At 52.1% G+C, this 15818-nt stretch overlaps 1 protein-coding gene across 1 annotated transcript in view; it reads left to right on the top strand.

The window, feature by feature from the left end:
• Positions 1–15818, top strand: part of LOC132249526 (E3 ubiquitin-protein ligase TRIM11-like) — a 103270-nt gene that overhangs the window by 20168 nt on the left and 67284 nt on the right. The gene's annotated exons all lie outside the window — the stretch shown is intronic.

A 15818-nucleotide genomic window follows, 5' to 3' on the forward strand; every position in this document is an offset into this window, starting at 1 on the left:
TATGAGTTTTGGGGTTTTTTTCATAGATTTCATAGACATTAGGCCTGGTAGGGACCTCCTAAGATCATTGGATCCAGCTCCCTTCCCCAAGGGCAGGAAGTCAGCTAGGGTCAAAGGATCCCAGTGAGATAAGCATCCAAATGTTTCGTAAAATTGTCAAGAATAGGTGCTTGCACCCCGCTCTGGGGGGAGTCTGTTCCAGGCCTTGGGGGCTCAGCCACTAAAGAAGTTTTTCCTTATGTCGAGCCTAAAATGGTCTTGCAGGAGTTTGTGACCACTGGACTTTGTTGTCCCCTGGAGCACTCTGGTGAACAGATGTTCTCCCAGATCCTGACGTACACCTTGTATATACTTATAGGCTGCCACCAAGTCACCCCTGAGCCTGTGCTTCCTCAGGTTGTACAGTCCCATAGCTCACAGCCTCTCCTTATAAGGCCTGCTCTCTTGCCTTCTGATCATGTGTGTGGCTCTCTTCTGGACTCTCTCAAGCTTCTCCACATCCTTTTTTAAGTTGTGGAGCCCAGAATTGGACCCCGTACTCCAGCTGCGGCCTCATCAAGGCCAAGTACAGCAGGAGGAGACCATCCTGGGACTTTCTCAAGGTACATTGGTAGATGCAAACCACAGTTTTGTTTGCTTTGCCAGCTGTGGTTTTTTAAATGGTTTTGTATCATCACAAACTAAACCACATCCCAATGTAGTTTACTTTGCAATGTTGCAACTTAGAAGATTGCAGCCTTTAATTTGTCAGTTCACCCCACCAGCCATAGGAGAGGTGGGCACGCTCCACTAAAAAAGGATCAGGCCCCTCACCACTTCTGCCTTCAGCAGGCACCTGCAGCCCCCAGGACACCTGAGGACACCCAGGAAGTGGCTTGCCCCTGGGGCAGTGAGGGGAGGCAGCAGGAGGGCGACTGTGTCTGCTGACAGGTGGAGAAGGCAGTCAGGATGGGGTATGGGGTATGGGGTATGGAAGCCCAGCCGGGGCAGCCCCCAGCCCACTAGCAGCCCATCCATGTGACCCTGGGGGGTCCTGCGGCCATGGAGGGAAAGACTGGTTCCTCCCACATCTCAGGGACTGCTTTGCCTGATGGCAGATCACCCCCCAGTTACGGGATAGACAGGCACGCTTCACCAAATCAAAAAAAGATTGTCCCATTGCCCCTTCTGCCTTCAGCAGGTGCCTGTGGCCACCAGGACAATGGCCTGTATACAGTGACAGAAAATAAAACCCACCATTTGAATTAAAATTCACCATTTCAACTTAGGGGGCATAGAAAGGAATCCTAAAGGACTAAACCCCTGTCCCATGTACAAGCGCCCTAAGGTGCCACTTGCTCCCATCTGCTGCTTGGCTTCAGTACTATCCCATCAGTTACCTGAGTTATAAATTAAAAATTAGAATAGATAGCGGTGCACGTATACAAATTCTAATAGCATAAAAGTCTTGTCTGTGTCTGTCTGTCCTTAGCGCTCCGGGCCAACTGTGTATGTGCAGCCTGAGAGGGCCAGCATCAATTGGCTGCGCAGACCCAGCCTCCTCAGGCAAGGAGGCGGAGGTGGAGGCAGAGGCGGAGGGAGTCTTCAGGGTGTGATACTATATTTACAAGCTCCAAGCTCCTTGTCAAAGCTGACAGGAGAAGAGGGCAGCAGGACCCAGAGGGAGCCTCAGCAGGACTGATCAGCCCAGCCAGCTCACCCCAGGCCTTTTCCGTGCTTCCTGCCCCTGACTTGCTCCAGCACCACATGGCTACCAGCTACATCGCTGGACGGGGGAGCCAGGGGCCGAGCTGGTACGTGTGTGTGTGTGTGTGTGTGTGTGTGTGTGTGTGTGTAAGTGCATGCATGTGTAACCTTGATTTTAGGAGAAAACTCAAAGTACTTGGACATCGTTGGGTATTAATTTCTCTGAAGCATCTGGCATTGAAGCCAGAAACTCTAAAATGGGCTGCTCGTTCTCTGCGCCTGCTTTCAGTTGCACTTGTTTCCCAAATACCAAGTGTTATCTGCGAAAAATGTGATGAGGAACAAATCGTAAAAAAATGATTCTCTATTTTCTTCATTTCCTACTGCAATTTTCTGAGCAGCAGGTTGGAGTCCTGACATGGGAGTCATTCAATAGCTAACTGTCTATTTTCATTGCAATTATTTTCACTTTCCCATGGGATGTCTAAACACCTGACAGCTGGCTGAGCATCCCAGCACCAGCCACGTAAAAAACCACCAGCTAATTCCTAATGTTATGGTAATTTGAGTAAAATATTAATAGACTGTTGAAGCAAAGATCTGGGGAAGAAAGAGTAGCAATAGGGTTGAAAACAGATCTTGTTAAGAAGTATTCTGACTTTTAAAGGACATCTAGTTCTTGACAGCATAACTGTTTGAAAAGAGGACCTTTAATAGGATTTTTTTTAACTAATAAATATTTGATTGCCTTAAATAATAGATAAATACATGTTTTCATTATATACATTTGATCATCTCAGGAATGGAGGGTGTACAGCCATTCTGCAGACATTGTCTGGATGCACGTCTGTGCTTTTTCAATGTTTGGAGGAAAACTGGAACTGACAAACACAGGCTGGGGGCTGAAAACCTGATCCTGCCAATCCTTCCCCAACCCCAGGATCCCCCTGCAGATCCCACCTACCCATGATCCCTTCCGTGAATTGTGCCTACCCTCTCCACCCTCCCACAGATTGTGCCTACCCATCCCCCCATGGATTGCACCTTCCCCCGCACCCTCAAACAGATTGCACCAGACCCTCATTCCCCCAGGATTGCACCTGCTTCCTTTGCAGACCCCTCCACCCCCACCCCCCTGCAGACACCACCTGCCCCCTGCCCCTCTGCCGATGCCCCTCTATCAAGGGTTACCAGGGGGGAGTAGGGAGCTGTGGGTCAGGAATGAGGAGCACCAGCAGGGCTGGGGGATGGGAAAGGGGCTGCGGGTCAGGAGTGAGGGGTGATGGCAAGGCTGGGGGAGGTCAGGAGTGAGGGGTGGGCAGAGTGCCATCTCTGAATGGTGAGTGAGTGCTGAATGTTGACTGCTGTGGGCTTGCTGCATGAGCCCGAGTCAGCCCAGGTGCAGAAGGGTATAAAAGGAGACTCCCCAGGTGACCAGGGAGCCTGTGACCAGGGACTGCCAACAGGGGAGCAGTTTGCAGGCAATTGCTTGAGCAAGAGGAGGGAGGAAGGAGGAGGAGAGAAGCCAGGCCAGGCACCAGATCCTGCCCAGGAAAGGTACGTGATCCAGCTGCCTGTACCTTTGGTTTAGCTGCCTGGCTGTTTGTTTGGTGGGGTGTGCGCTGAGAAGCTGGGAGTGAGCGCTGAGTGTGTGCTGAGTGTTGACTGCTGTGGGATTGCTGCCTGGGCCTGAGTCAGCCCAGGTGCAGAAGGCTATAAAAGGAGACTCCCCAGGTGACCAGGGAGCTTGTGACCAGGGAGCCACCGAACAGCGACTGCCAACAGGGGAGCAGTTCATAGGCCAGTTCATGGGCAGGAGTACGCACCATGTAGGAGTGCACAAGAGCTTCTGACAGAGACTTCAGGTAAGTGAACAAGGAGGGGTACTACTATAGGGTGGTGACCCTGAGCGCAGCCAGGGTCCCTGCCCTGATGCTGCCTCCAGCCCAGAGCTCCTGCGGGGCCTCCACCCAGAGAGGACCCGTGGCTGGGTTGGCAGTGCCATGCCCGCCTGTCTCCGGGGGTTGCCTGGCAGGACCTCTGAGGCCTGGGGGTAGTGCGGGGGTGGGAGGGGTCCCTTGCCTGCCCCACATGTGCCCAGACTGAGGCCCTGGAGGGGCAGGTGAGGGAACTTCAGGCAGAGGTGAGGCTGTGGGGGATCAGGGCTGCAGAGGATGATTCATGGATACTTCCCTTGCCCTTGCAGGACCAGACACCTAGCACAGAGACATCACAGGAGAGTCCCAGGACAGCTGAAAGGAAGACGGTCACCTCCAGAGCTAGACAACATGAGGCTGTGACTACTTCCCCAATGCAACCAGGGAACAGATACAAAGTCCTGGCAGCACTGGAGGATCATACAGCAGAGGAAGCCACATGGGAAGACACATTCACACGAACACCAGGCAGGCTGAGTGACAACCGAGCAGCTGGAGGAAGAGACACTTGGTCATTGTGGTGGGCGACTCCCTCCTGAGAGGCCTGGAGGAACCTATCTATCGACCAGATCCCACAGCACGGGAGGTTTGCTGCCTACCCAGAGCCGGGATACTGGACATCACTGTGAGGATTCCCGATCTCATCCAGCCCTCTGATTACTATCTCATGGTCCTCATCCATGTCAGTATGAATGATGTGGCCAGGAGTAGTCCGGCCACATCATGAGTGACACCAGGGCTCTGGGGGCCAGGCTTAGGAAGTCGGGGGCACAGGTAGTCTTCTCATCTATCCTTCCTGTCAGCAGTCACCATCCGCATCAGGAAAGTCAACCTTTGGCTCCAGAGTTGGTGCCATCGTGCCAGTTTCGGTTTCTACAACCATGAACCGCACTTCCATGAGAGGCATCCTGGGACGAGATGGTCTTCATCTCTCTTTTAAAGGTAAGAGTCTGTGCTCCTACAGGTTGGCTGATCTCCTCTAGAGGGCTTTAAACTAGGTTCATTGGGGGATGGGGAAACAGAGGATAAGGAGAACTTAGGATCAATGAGCCACAAGCAGTGCAGCCAAGGTAAGCACTAAAGGAAGCACTAAGGGGCCTGTTGCAGAGCACTTAGGTGCCCTGCTCCTAAGAAGGGTGAAAACTGCTAGGGAAAGAGCCCTAGCAGGGAGTAATGAGCACAGCTGCTGGTTGCCAGGGCAACCAGAGGATGTCAGCTGACCAGAAGGGGCAGGGCCAGGCTCCCGTATGAAGCCCAGGGGCTGAGGCCAGGCTGGCAGTTCCCTACCAGCAGCCAGGGAGGAAGGAGCTCTCCCTGAGCAAAGCTTAGAGGAGAGGCCTGACCACAGGTACAGCATGAGCCGGGTGAAGGATGGAGCATCCATGGGGTGTTTTGAGGAATGATGTTTTTACCGGGCGGCTTTAATTTATGTTACAGCCCAGGAGTTTGTGTTTTTGTTGCTGTTTTAAATACCGGTGGCTTGGGCGGGACCATTAGAGGTTGGAGGAGGCCTCATAGGGGACACCCAGCTGTGTGGGGACCCCACTGCCAGAGAGGGCACAGCATTTGGGGTGCACTGACCCCAGCCCCAGGAGTGGGGACAGCATTTTGAGAAGCCCCAGGAGTGGAGGCAGCATTTTGAGAAGCTCCAAGAGATGGGGCGGCACTTTGAGAAGCCCCAGGAGAGGGGGCAGCACATTGGGAAGCCCCAGGAGAGGGGGCCGAATATTGAGGAGCCCCAGGAGAGGGGACACAGCAAGACAGGGTCACACAGAGCCCAGAGAGAGAAAAAGGGGGCCAGATTATAACAAGGCCCAGACTGAACAGAGTCACTTGCATTAGCGAGATGTGGGCTGCGGTGTCGGGGAGGAAACAGAGCCACAGAGAGTGCTCCCTGGCATCAGGGAAGTAAAAGGGCAGCCTCCCGCTAATTAATATCAATTTAACCAATTAACAGCAAGGCATGGCAGGCGAGAAGGTGGGCAGTTGGCCCAGGAACAAATGTGCAGGCCATGTTTAGATCAGCCCAGAGAGGATACCTGTTACAGGGTCCAATAGACAACAGGACAGGGGGGTACAAAAGACACCCATCGGGGGGCTTAAATGTTTCAACACGAATGCTAGGAGCATGGGAAACCAGCAGGAGGAACTTGCACTCCTGCTTGCAAGCAACAACTTTGGACCTGGTTTGACTAACAGAAATCTGGTGGGACCCTACTTAGAATTGGACAGTGGGCATTGAGGGCTACAGGTTGTACAGACAGGATAGAGAGAGGGGAAAAAGGGAGGGGGTGTTGCTCTCTATGTTAAGGAACTTTATACATCCTCTATGATCAAGATGGGATCAGAGGAGGGCCAGACCGAGGTAGTGTGGGTCAGGGTACAAAGGGCTCAGGGGCAAAAGGGAATGGTAGTGGGGGGTCTACTACAGACCACCACACCAGGAGGATGAGCTAGATCTGGAATTGTGCAGACAGCTCTCAGAGGCCTTGCGGTTCAGAGATACGGTTGTCATGGGTGCTACCCCGACATCTGCTGGGAGGAGCAGTCAGCCAAATCTAACTGCTCGCCTAGGTTCTTAACCTGCATACAGGACCTCCAGCTAATGCAGGATGTATGCAATCTCACTAGGGGAAATGCCTTGCTGGACTGGGTGTTAGTGAAAGGGAATGACCTGGTGGGGAATCCGCAGGTACAAGGTAGCCTAGGGGACAGTGACCATTGATTGATTGAATTCACAATTCGGCAAAGGGTGGGAAAACTAACCAGCAGGGCTGAAGTGCTAGACTTCAGAAAGGCTAACATCAGTGTGTTCAGGAGATTAGTTAGTGAGGTGTTAAAGCTCAAGAGCATTGGTGATCTGGGGTCCAGGAAGGGTGGTCGTTCCTCAAGGGAGTGATCCTACAGACACAGAAGGAGACAATTCCATAGTACATAAAAGGGGGCAAAGGGGCCAAGAAGCCCTCTTGGCTGAAAAAAGGAAATCCAGGAAAGCCTAAGGGCACAGAGAGAGGTATAAAGGCTGTGGAAACAAGGGGTAGCTGCCAAGGAGGAACTTACCTCTCTGGCTCACACTTGCAGTGAATCAGTTAGGAAGGACAAAGCAGAACGAGAACTTAGACTGGGGACAAATATTAAGGACAACAAAAAGTCCTTCAGGTACATAGGGAACAAAAGGAAGGCACAGGGTAGCAAAGGACCCTTACAGGATAAACTAGGGCACTGGTTACAGAGAGGGGGGACAAAGCTGAGCTCTTCAATGAGTTCTTTGCATCTGCATTCCTAGATGCAGACCAAGACAAATCTACCAATTGGATCATAGATACACACAGGAGGGACACCAGCCCACCGACTGTTAGAGCAGCCTTAGTGAAGGGGCACTTGGAGGGGCTGGATGTGTTCAAATCAGCGGGCCCAGATGAACTTCATCCAAGGGTGCTGAAGGAACTGGCTGGTGTCATAGCAGAGCCACTGACACGGCTGTTTGAGCACTCATGGTGCTCCGGTTGGGTCCCAGAGGATAGGAAAAGGGCCAGTGTAGTCCCTATTTTCAAGACAGGGAGGAAGAAAGATCCAGGTAAATACAGGCCATTTAGTGTCACCTCTGTCCTTGGGAAAACCTTTGAAAAAATATTAAAGATCACATTTGTGGGAGTCCAGCAGGAAAAATAAAGCTGAAGGGCAACAAGCAGAGATTCAAGAAAAGATTGTTTCTTTTCATATGGGGCAAAGTTAACACACCAGAGAGTAGGGATCCAGGCAGATTTGGACAGGTTGGAAAAATGGGCAGAACAAAATAGGGTGCAGTTCAGCAAAGACAAATGGAAAATGCTGGACCTCAGCAAAAAGAAACACCAACATGCTTAGAGGCTGGGGAACGATCTTCTCAGCAGCACAGCAGCTAAAAGTGATCTTAGAGTCATAGCTCACTCCAAGAACATGAGTCATCAATGTGAGGAAGTGATCAACAAGGCTAACCACATTTTATCATGCATTAGCAGACACATGACAAACAGGTCCAGGGAGGTGATGCTTCCCTCTATGCAGCACTGGTCAGACTGCAGAGTACTGCATCCAGTTTTGGGTGCCGCACTTTAAGAGGGATGTGGAGAATCTTGAGAGGTTTCAGAGGAGGCCACTCATCTGGTCAGAGGCCTGCAGGTAAAGCCCTACAAGGAGAGAGCGAGGGACCTGGATCTCTTCAGCCTTTGCAAAATGAGGCTGAGAGGTGATCTTGTGGCTGCCTGTACGTTCATCAGGGGAGGGCAGCAGGGACTAGGAGATGCTGTATTTACTAGGGCACCCCCTGGAGTGACTCGGAACAATGGCCACACATTAATGGAGAGCAGATTCAGGATGGACATTAGAAAGAACTTCTTCACAGGAAGGTTTGCCAGAATCTGGAATGGGTTTCCAATGCTTTCCCCTGCCCTGGGGGTCTTCAAGAGGAGAATGGGCAAACATCTAGCTGGGTCGTGTGACCCCAGCACTCTTTCCTGCCCAGGGCAGGGGGTTGGACTCGATGATCTATTGAGGTCCCTTCCAACCCTAACATCTATGAATGACCCGGTCACTATGTGTGGTGGGCTAGTACGGGGTACTTCAGTGTTAAGCACCCACCTTGCTTTGCCCAACCCAGGCAGCTAGAGCAGCCTCCTGTGATCTGGGAGGAAGATTGGAAGGCCCCCCACAGCCCCAGGAGGGCTGTGTGGCTTTGCTGACTCCTCCAAGGTGTGAAGGGGGCACCCAATCTGCCTGCTGCATAACAGGGGGATGTTCTACCACCTGGAATGGGCAGCAGCACACATCTTCCTGGTGCTGGGCTTTGGCTGTGCCCAACCCTGGTCCCAGGTGGCAGCAGCAGCCTCCTCTGATCTAGTAGGTAGATTGGGGGCCTGCACTCCCAGGAGGGCTGCAGGGCTCTGCCAAACTGCTCCCAAGGGTGTGGGTGGGCCCTTCGATCTGCCTGTCGGATAAGAGGAGGCTGCTACTGCCGCCTGGGACTGATGCTGGGCACAGCTCACACCCAGTGCTGGGAAGTTGGGAAAGATGATAAATAAGAAGGGTTAACCCAGAGAAGGAATAACATGGCTAAAACAAACTTTACCCACGGGGGGAAATGCATATCACCCAGACACTAAAGAGGGGTGGCAGGCCAAATGCAGACACGGTATCGAGTGGACCAAGGCCCGAACCTACAAGAGGAAAACAAGCCCAAGGTGAAGGGCCAAGGAGAAGTATGGTGAAACTGACTCTAGGTGAAATGCCAGAGAAAGTTAAACCAGATCAGAAGAGGAATCCTGGGGAAAAGCCACTCACCACCACAGATGAAAGGAGAACACAACCTCAACAGGAGTTACAGAAACAAGGTGAAGAGTTGGAGGTGTTCATGGGGAGAAAAGGCAGGGGCAGCCTGTTGAAGGCAACCCGGGGTGACATTGCCAAAGCATAACCAAGAAGAGGGGACCCAGAGAAGGAGCAGATAACCCAGAAGTGGAGAATGAGGACCCCAAATGAGAAAGGACAATATCTCTTGCTGCCAGAAGACAAGTAGTGAGAGATGGGACAAAGACCTGGGAAGAGGCCTCAGATCTACATAAGCAACTTCCCTCGTTCCACTAAGTGGTGGACGGTTAGAAGACTGTTTGAAGATGAGGTGGGGAGAGTGACTTACGTGAAAGTGTATACGGGATTTGGAGAAAGACCTATTGGCCATGGCGAAGTTGAGTTTGTGAACCAAGACTGTGCCCAAGAAGCCCTGAAAACTCGATAGAAACTGGGGGGAAGATGCCTGGAAATGAAGGGAAGTCTAGGGAAGTGGCAACCCCATGAAACCCATGAGAAGTGAAGGCGCTAGTGTGCCAGACCATTTGGTATAGCCAGAAGAGAGGGCAGAGGAAGCTCACAATGCCAGATGAAGGGGTTTGGTGGATCCAGGTGGAAGAGGATTCCCTGAACACCAGACCTAAGACAAGAAGTAACAAGATGGAAGAAACCTTGACTGATCCTGGGCAAGGCTTAAATAGGCATTATACTGAGGCTGGTGAATATGGGCGGGGACTATCTGTGGCAGGGTAGCTCCTAGTGAATAGCATGTGGTGCCTCCTTGGGGAAAAAGTGAGCAGGAGGCACCTTAAAACCTCCCCTCCCATGACTTGTGGGTTATCATTGAAGCCAAGAGAAGCCTGGGAGCAAGGAACTATGGATGGAAAGAGTGAAGACCCACTCGGTGATTTAGGGCCTTAAAGGAGTAGGTGTGCAGCGGGGCACTAAGATGTGCCTGCTCCTTAAGGCTGAAGAAGCCTGGCCAGGGAGCGCCAGGCTAGGTAGAGCTCCCCATCTGTAGGTTGTCAGGGTAACAGCCTAAGGGAGCCATGGGCCACACCTGCTGACATCACCTGACCAGCAGGAGGCAGGGTTCTGGCATACAGAAGCCCAGGCTGTAGCTAGCAGACATATACTCTCTCTGGCAACGGGCAGGGAAGGAGCTCCTGCCTGCTGAAGCTACTTGAGACCTGGTGCTGCCTGCCTAGCTCCCCTTGCTACTGCCTGCTCTGCTATCTAGGTGCTACCAATCTACAGGGACTCTCCCAGGTACCTAGAATAGGGGCATGCTACTCTGACTACAGGTTTGTCCCCTTAAAAAGGCATAGCATTGCTAGTATTTTAGTTATAGCTTGGGGGCTTGTTTGTGGTGTTGTTTTGCCAGGAGAATTTGGATGAACCTAGAAGGGGAAGTTTGGAGGCCTAATTAGTGCATGGAGAGAGAGGATATAAGAGCTGGTAGAGGCCAGTGTCAGGTGCAGGGAGCCCAGAGCACCAGAGGGATGCAGCCAGTGGGGTGCAGTGAGCCCAGAGCTCCAGAAGAACACAGCTAAGGGGGAGCAGAACCAAGTGCCCAGGAGAGAGGCACTGAGGCAGGCATCCAAAAAGAAGATGCAAAAAGCCAGTCACCAGAGAACCCAGAGTTGCATGTTGCAGAGAGATGGGAGGCACAGGCTTCATTTCCAGGGATGTATAGAGTTGACGACAATAGTAACAGCTGCAAGGCACGGGACATGTGTAGGGTAGGTTGGAGTGTGTATGTACCACCCAGTGTAGGTGGGCACATGAAGCGCAGCCTCCGCGTAATAAACAATTTAATTATTTACTAACAGGGTGTGGCAGGCGAGATAGAGGGTGGACAGCCCAAGACAGGTGGGTAGGCCGACATAGAGGTTAATCTCAGGACTGCTCCCTGTCACACCTGAGTGCACTCCAGGAAGGGGGTTGGCCAGTTGCAAGGCACCCACAGGTAGGCAGTCGGAGCATGGATGGTGGTTGGGGCAGTGAGGCGGGAGCTCAACACAGGAGCATCCCCTACTGGCCCACCACACATGGTGGCACGGTGACTCATAGATTCATAGATGTTAGGGTTGGAAGGGACCTCAATAGATCATCGAGTCCGACCCCCTGCCCTGGGCAGGAAAGAGTGCTGGGGTCACACGACCCCAGCTAGATGCTTGTCCAGTCTCCTCTTGAAGACCCCCAGGGCAGGGGAAAGCACCACCTCCCTTGGAAACCCATTGCAGATTCTGGCAACCCTTCCTGTGAAGAAGTTCTTCCTAATGTCCAACCTGAATCTGCTCTCCGTTAATGTGTGGCCATTGTTCCGAGTTACTCCAGGGGGTGCCCTAGAAAATAGAGCATCTCCTAGTCCCCACTGCCCTCCCTTGATGAATGTACAGGCAGCTATGAGATCACCTCTCAGCCTCGTTTTGCAAAGGCTGAAGAGATACAGGTCCCTTGCTCTCTCCTTGTAGGGCCTTACCTGCAGGCCTCTGACCAGATGAGTGGCCTCCTCTGAACCCTCCCAAGATTCTCCGCATCAGTCTTAAAGTGTGGTGCCCAAAACTGGATGCAGTACTCCAACTGGGGTCCGACCAGTGCTGCATAGAGGGGAAGCATCACCTCCCTGGACCCGTTTGTCACGTGCCTGCTAATGAAAGATAAAGTGCGGTTAGCTGTACAGATCATTTAATCACACTGATGACTCATGTTCATCTGGAGGCAACTACATCTCCAAGATCCTTTTCCACTCCTGTGTGGTGGGATTCAACAACCTGCTTTCTTGAAGCCATCATTTGGGGAAGGGAATAGAGTCACTGAAAACCCTCCGATGTCCATGGAACTATCCCCATTTGATTTAACATTTGGACATAAGCCAAGAGGCTTGCTGCAAGAAGTGAGGGAGGAATGGGAAACTACAGGAGGGAGGAAGTCAGAACTCAGTGACATAGGCAGGAGATGGGAGGCTCAGGCAAGCCAGGCAGTTAGCTCAGGAGAACTTGGCAGAGGCTCAGCAAAGGCAAAAACAAGCATACAAAAAATGAACACATGTCAGGGAATTCCACGTAGGGGACAAGGTTCTTGTGGTACTCCCTATGACCCCAGATGCATTGTTAACCAGATGGCAGGGGCCATTTGACATTATAAAAGAGGCCGGCCCTATAGGTTAGGAGGTGTAGCAACCAGGCCATTGAAGAGAGGGACAGATATACCATGTTAACCTGTTGAAGGCCTGGCAAGAACCAGAGGGTTGGATGCTTAGTTCGGAGGATGCTCCTGAGGAGTTACAGCCTAAAGCAGACTATCAGCCAAGAGGGGAAAAAGCAGGGAAAGTAGAGCAGGGGCCAGAACTGACTGAGGATCAACAAACACAACTACAAGCTCTCATAGAAGGATTTAGTGATATATTCAAGGAAAAACCTGGGAAGGCCCCAAGGGCGTGAGACATGAGATGAACACCCTAAAGGGAACCATGGAACGAGAAAGGTGGAGGACCATTCTTCACCATTTACAAACTAATGTACACCAGGAGATACAGAAGATGATGACCCAAGGGGTCATAATACCGTTTCATAGCCCTTGGTGAAGCCCAATGGTAGTAATGCCTAATTCCTTGAGAATTTGCATAGACTTCCAAAGGGTGAATAAAATTGCAAGGTTTGATGCATTTCCCATGCCACATGTGGAGGAACTCCTAGAAAGGATAGGACAAGCCTGATACATATCCATGACCCATCTGCAAAAGGTATTGGCAGATACCCATGGCAGAGAGAGACCAGCCAAAAACTGCCTTTGGCACACTGTGGGGGTTGTTTGCATTTACGTGGATGCCTTCTGGCCTGCATGGGGCAACTGCAACCTTCCAGCGCATCATGGAGCATGTCCTCATACCTTACATGATATACACAGCTGCCTACATTGACAATATTGTTACCTACTCACAGTCATGGTTGCAATACCTGCACCATTTAAAAGCTTTACTTTGAGAAGTCCACCAGGTAGGGATGATCACGAACTCCAAAAATTGTTCATTGGCGACACGGGAAGCCAATTACTTGGGGTTTTTAGTTGGACAAGGGGTCATGCAGCCTTTGTTGAGCAAGGTAGCCACAATAGAAAATGACCTACCCCCTGAGACCAAGAAATACATGAGATCATTTCTAGGTCTGGCCAATTACTATAGAAGATCTATTCCACACTTTGCCAATAAAAGGGAAGGACCATGGATCCATACAGTGGACACCCCAAATAGAAGTGGCTTTCAGGGACATCAAAAGAGCTCTGTGCACTGACGTGGTAGTCTTAACACGATATTTTTCCAAAATTTTTGTCCTGAAGATAGATGCCAGAGACGGCCATAGGAGCCATGTTCTACTAAGAACAGGAGGGCACAGAGTGACCAATAACTTTGCCAGCAAAAAGCTAAACACAGCTGAGAAAAGGTACTCCACCGTTGAAAAGGAGTGAGTCCCAGGGGAGCCGGGGTTACAGGAGGACGCCAGGCCAAAACGAAAGAAAGCCCCCACTTACCTCCTGCAGGGGCTGAAAGGTGTGGGGAAACACGTGCGGCAAAACTGCCCACGCAGTTCGTCAGCCGCGTCCATATCCAGCTGGGGCCAGGTGACGTCAGCAGGAGACGCCACCTGGCAGAGACAAAAGGCTGCCCTGAGGGCTCAGGAGAGGAACAGGGAAAAGGAGGCTCCGCAGGGAAGACCAGGACCTGAGGGGCGCAACCACAGCATCCATCCGGCCGAGAAGGTGGAGGCAGAGCCAGCACTGACAGGGAAGCTGGCAGCAGAACCGGCACCAGTGCCAGAGCCGGCAGCAGGGCCGGTGAAGTCTCCAGCAGGCAAGCCAGCAGCAGAGCCGGCGAAGACAATGGCAGAGGCGCCATCGGGAGAGCCGGCGAAGGCACCGGCAGAGAGGTTGGCAGGGAAGTCGACTGGCTAGCCAGCTGGTGATCTGATAGGGAAAGAAGCAGAAAAGCTACTGTAGGGAGGAGCCCCGAGTGGGACCAGCCGCTAGGTTCAGGGGATCTCCGGGCCTGCTGGTTCCCACTTTGCTCCAGCAATCATGGTGATGGGGAGTGCACAGCTATCACGGTATGGGTAAGATAGAGAGCTGGGCTTAGGGATAGACAAAGCTAGAGAGGAGGGCCTCGGTGCCTATGCATTTGGGCTGAGACCCCGGGCCACTGGCTGCTCATGGCCGGATAGCCAAGAGAGACCGGGGTAGAGCCTGAGAAGAACCAGGGGCGCTTGAGGGCCAGAAGATCCATGTTCAAAGCTGGCGAATGGGCAGGGTGTAGGGAAGGTTGGAGCCCCGTGAGTGCCCGCCACGTGGCGTGACAGCCCTGAAGATTACCTCAAGGGGGAACCCCTCCACTGAGGTTACATTCAAAGTTGTGGCAGGCGAGATAAGGGGAACCCCGAACACCAGCCGGGGTAGCCTTTGGGGTCCCACCCCAGGCCTTGGACAAAAAAGATCACTAGTTTGGGCCAGGGCTGCAAGAGAGTGCCTAATAGAATAGAGGCGGGCACAGAGTGTTTGGTGATAAAATGGGTGGTCAATGACTTCTGCTATTATTTGATCGGGAGAGAGTTTAAGTTAGTAAACTGATCATGCTCCCCTGCAGTGGTAAAATAAGAACGATAATGCATGGATGACACAATGGGCTTTGTCCTTACAGCCCTTTCAATTCTTTGTTAGTTACAGGCCTGGAGTAACCAACAAGGTTGCAGACTTCTTGTCCTGACGTAAAAAAGCACATGTGACAATAGCAGGTCCACCAAGGACAGAACCGTCAATCAAGGTCATTGAGGACCAAGACAAAGACCCTCCTCTGCCACAAGGCAACCTAAGTAGGGGGATGTGTGGCAGGGGCACCACCATGAATAGAAACTTACCAGAGGAAGGGGAGCCTGGAGAGGCATGGAGCTGGTGGGATGCTGGGGGAGAGCTAGGGCCAGGACCGGCACGGACCTGCTTTATGGCAGTGTGCTGACCCCGATTTGCCTGCTGGACCCCTGAAGGGGGAATAAAACCCCCACCATACCATGATCTGGGAGGACCAGAAGTGAGTCCTCCACAAGACCAAGAGCAGCCTGAAGCTGGATGCAGCCCCACCAAAGGCATATGGTAGGAGCTCCAAGAGCAGGTATGCTAGGATAATATAAACCCAACAGGACTCGGGTACTTACCTGGGACAGAGCACTGGATCCCAGATACAGCCAGCAGGGAATGGGACAAAGATGAACCCAAGGAGAGAGAGGGAGAAGGAACCTGGGGCTGCTGCGGACCACAACTAGAGAGAGAAAGGAGTGTACCAGGGAGCAAGGTAACCCAGGACGGGTAAAAGTACAGGCCAGTTAACATAAGGCCCAAACCAGGATGGTGCACTGTCTGAACTGGACTTTTCAAACCTAAAAAAAGCAAACAAAAAAATCCCTTTATCATGATGAGTGGACTCTGTCTTAGTCGTGGTCTGGAATTAACATCTGTGGTTGGTGTAAAGTGGGGTGTAGGGGAGGTGGAGCCCCGAAATGGGAAGCCAGACGGGAATATTGAAGGAGAGCACCAGGGGAGGCAGGACTTAAAATCATCCTTTCAATAATAAAAGTATACCAACAAGACATGGCCGGAGAGAACACCTAGGGACATCCAGGATATCTGACAGGACAACAAGCTGTCCACCAGAAAGGAGACGGCAATGCCCAAAAAAACAGAACAAAATGCGCTAGCGAGTGACATGGGAGGTTACACCGAAGAAGCCAGGCTCAAGTGCGCACATGATCTCTCAGTACTCAGGATGCAATCAAATGCTGGAGGCATGGGCACTCAGCCAGCAGGGAGTAGGGAGCTGCAGGT

The sequence above is a fragment of the Alligator mississippiensis genome, chromosome 1 (genome assembly GCF_030867095.1).
Source record: "Alligator mississippiensis isolate rAllMis1 chromosome 1, rAllMis1, whole genome shotgun sequence".
In the NCBI taxonomy this organism is placed as follows: domain Eukaryota; kingdom Metazoa; phylum Chordata; order Crocodylia; family Alligatoridae; genus Alligator; species Alligator mississippiensis.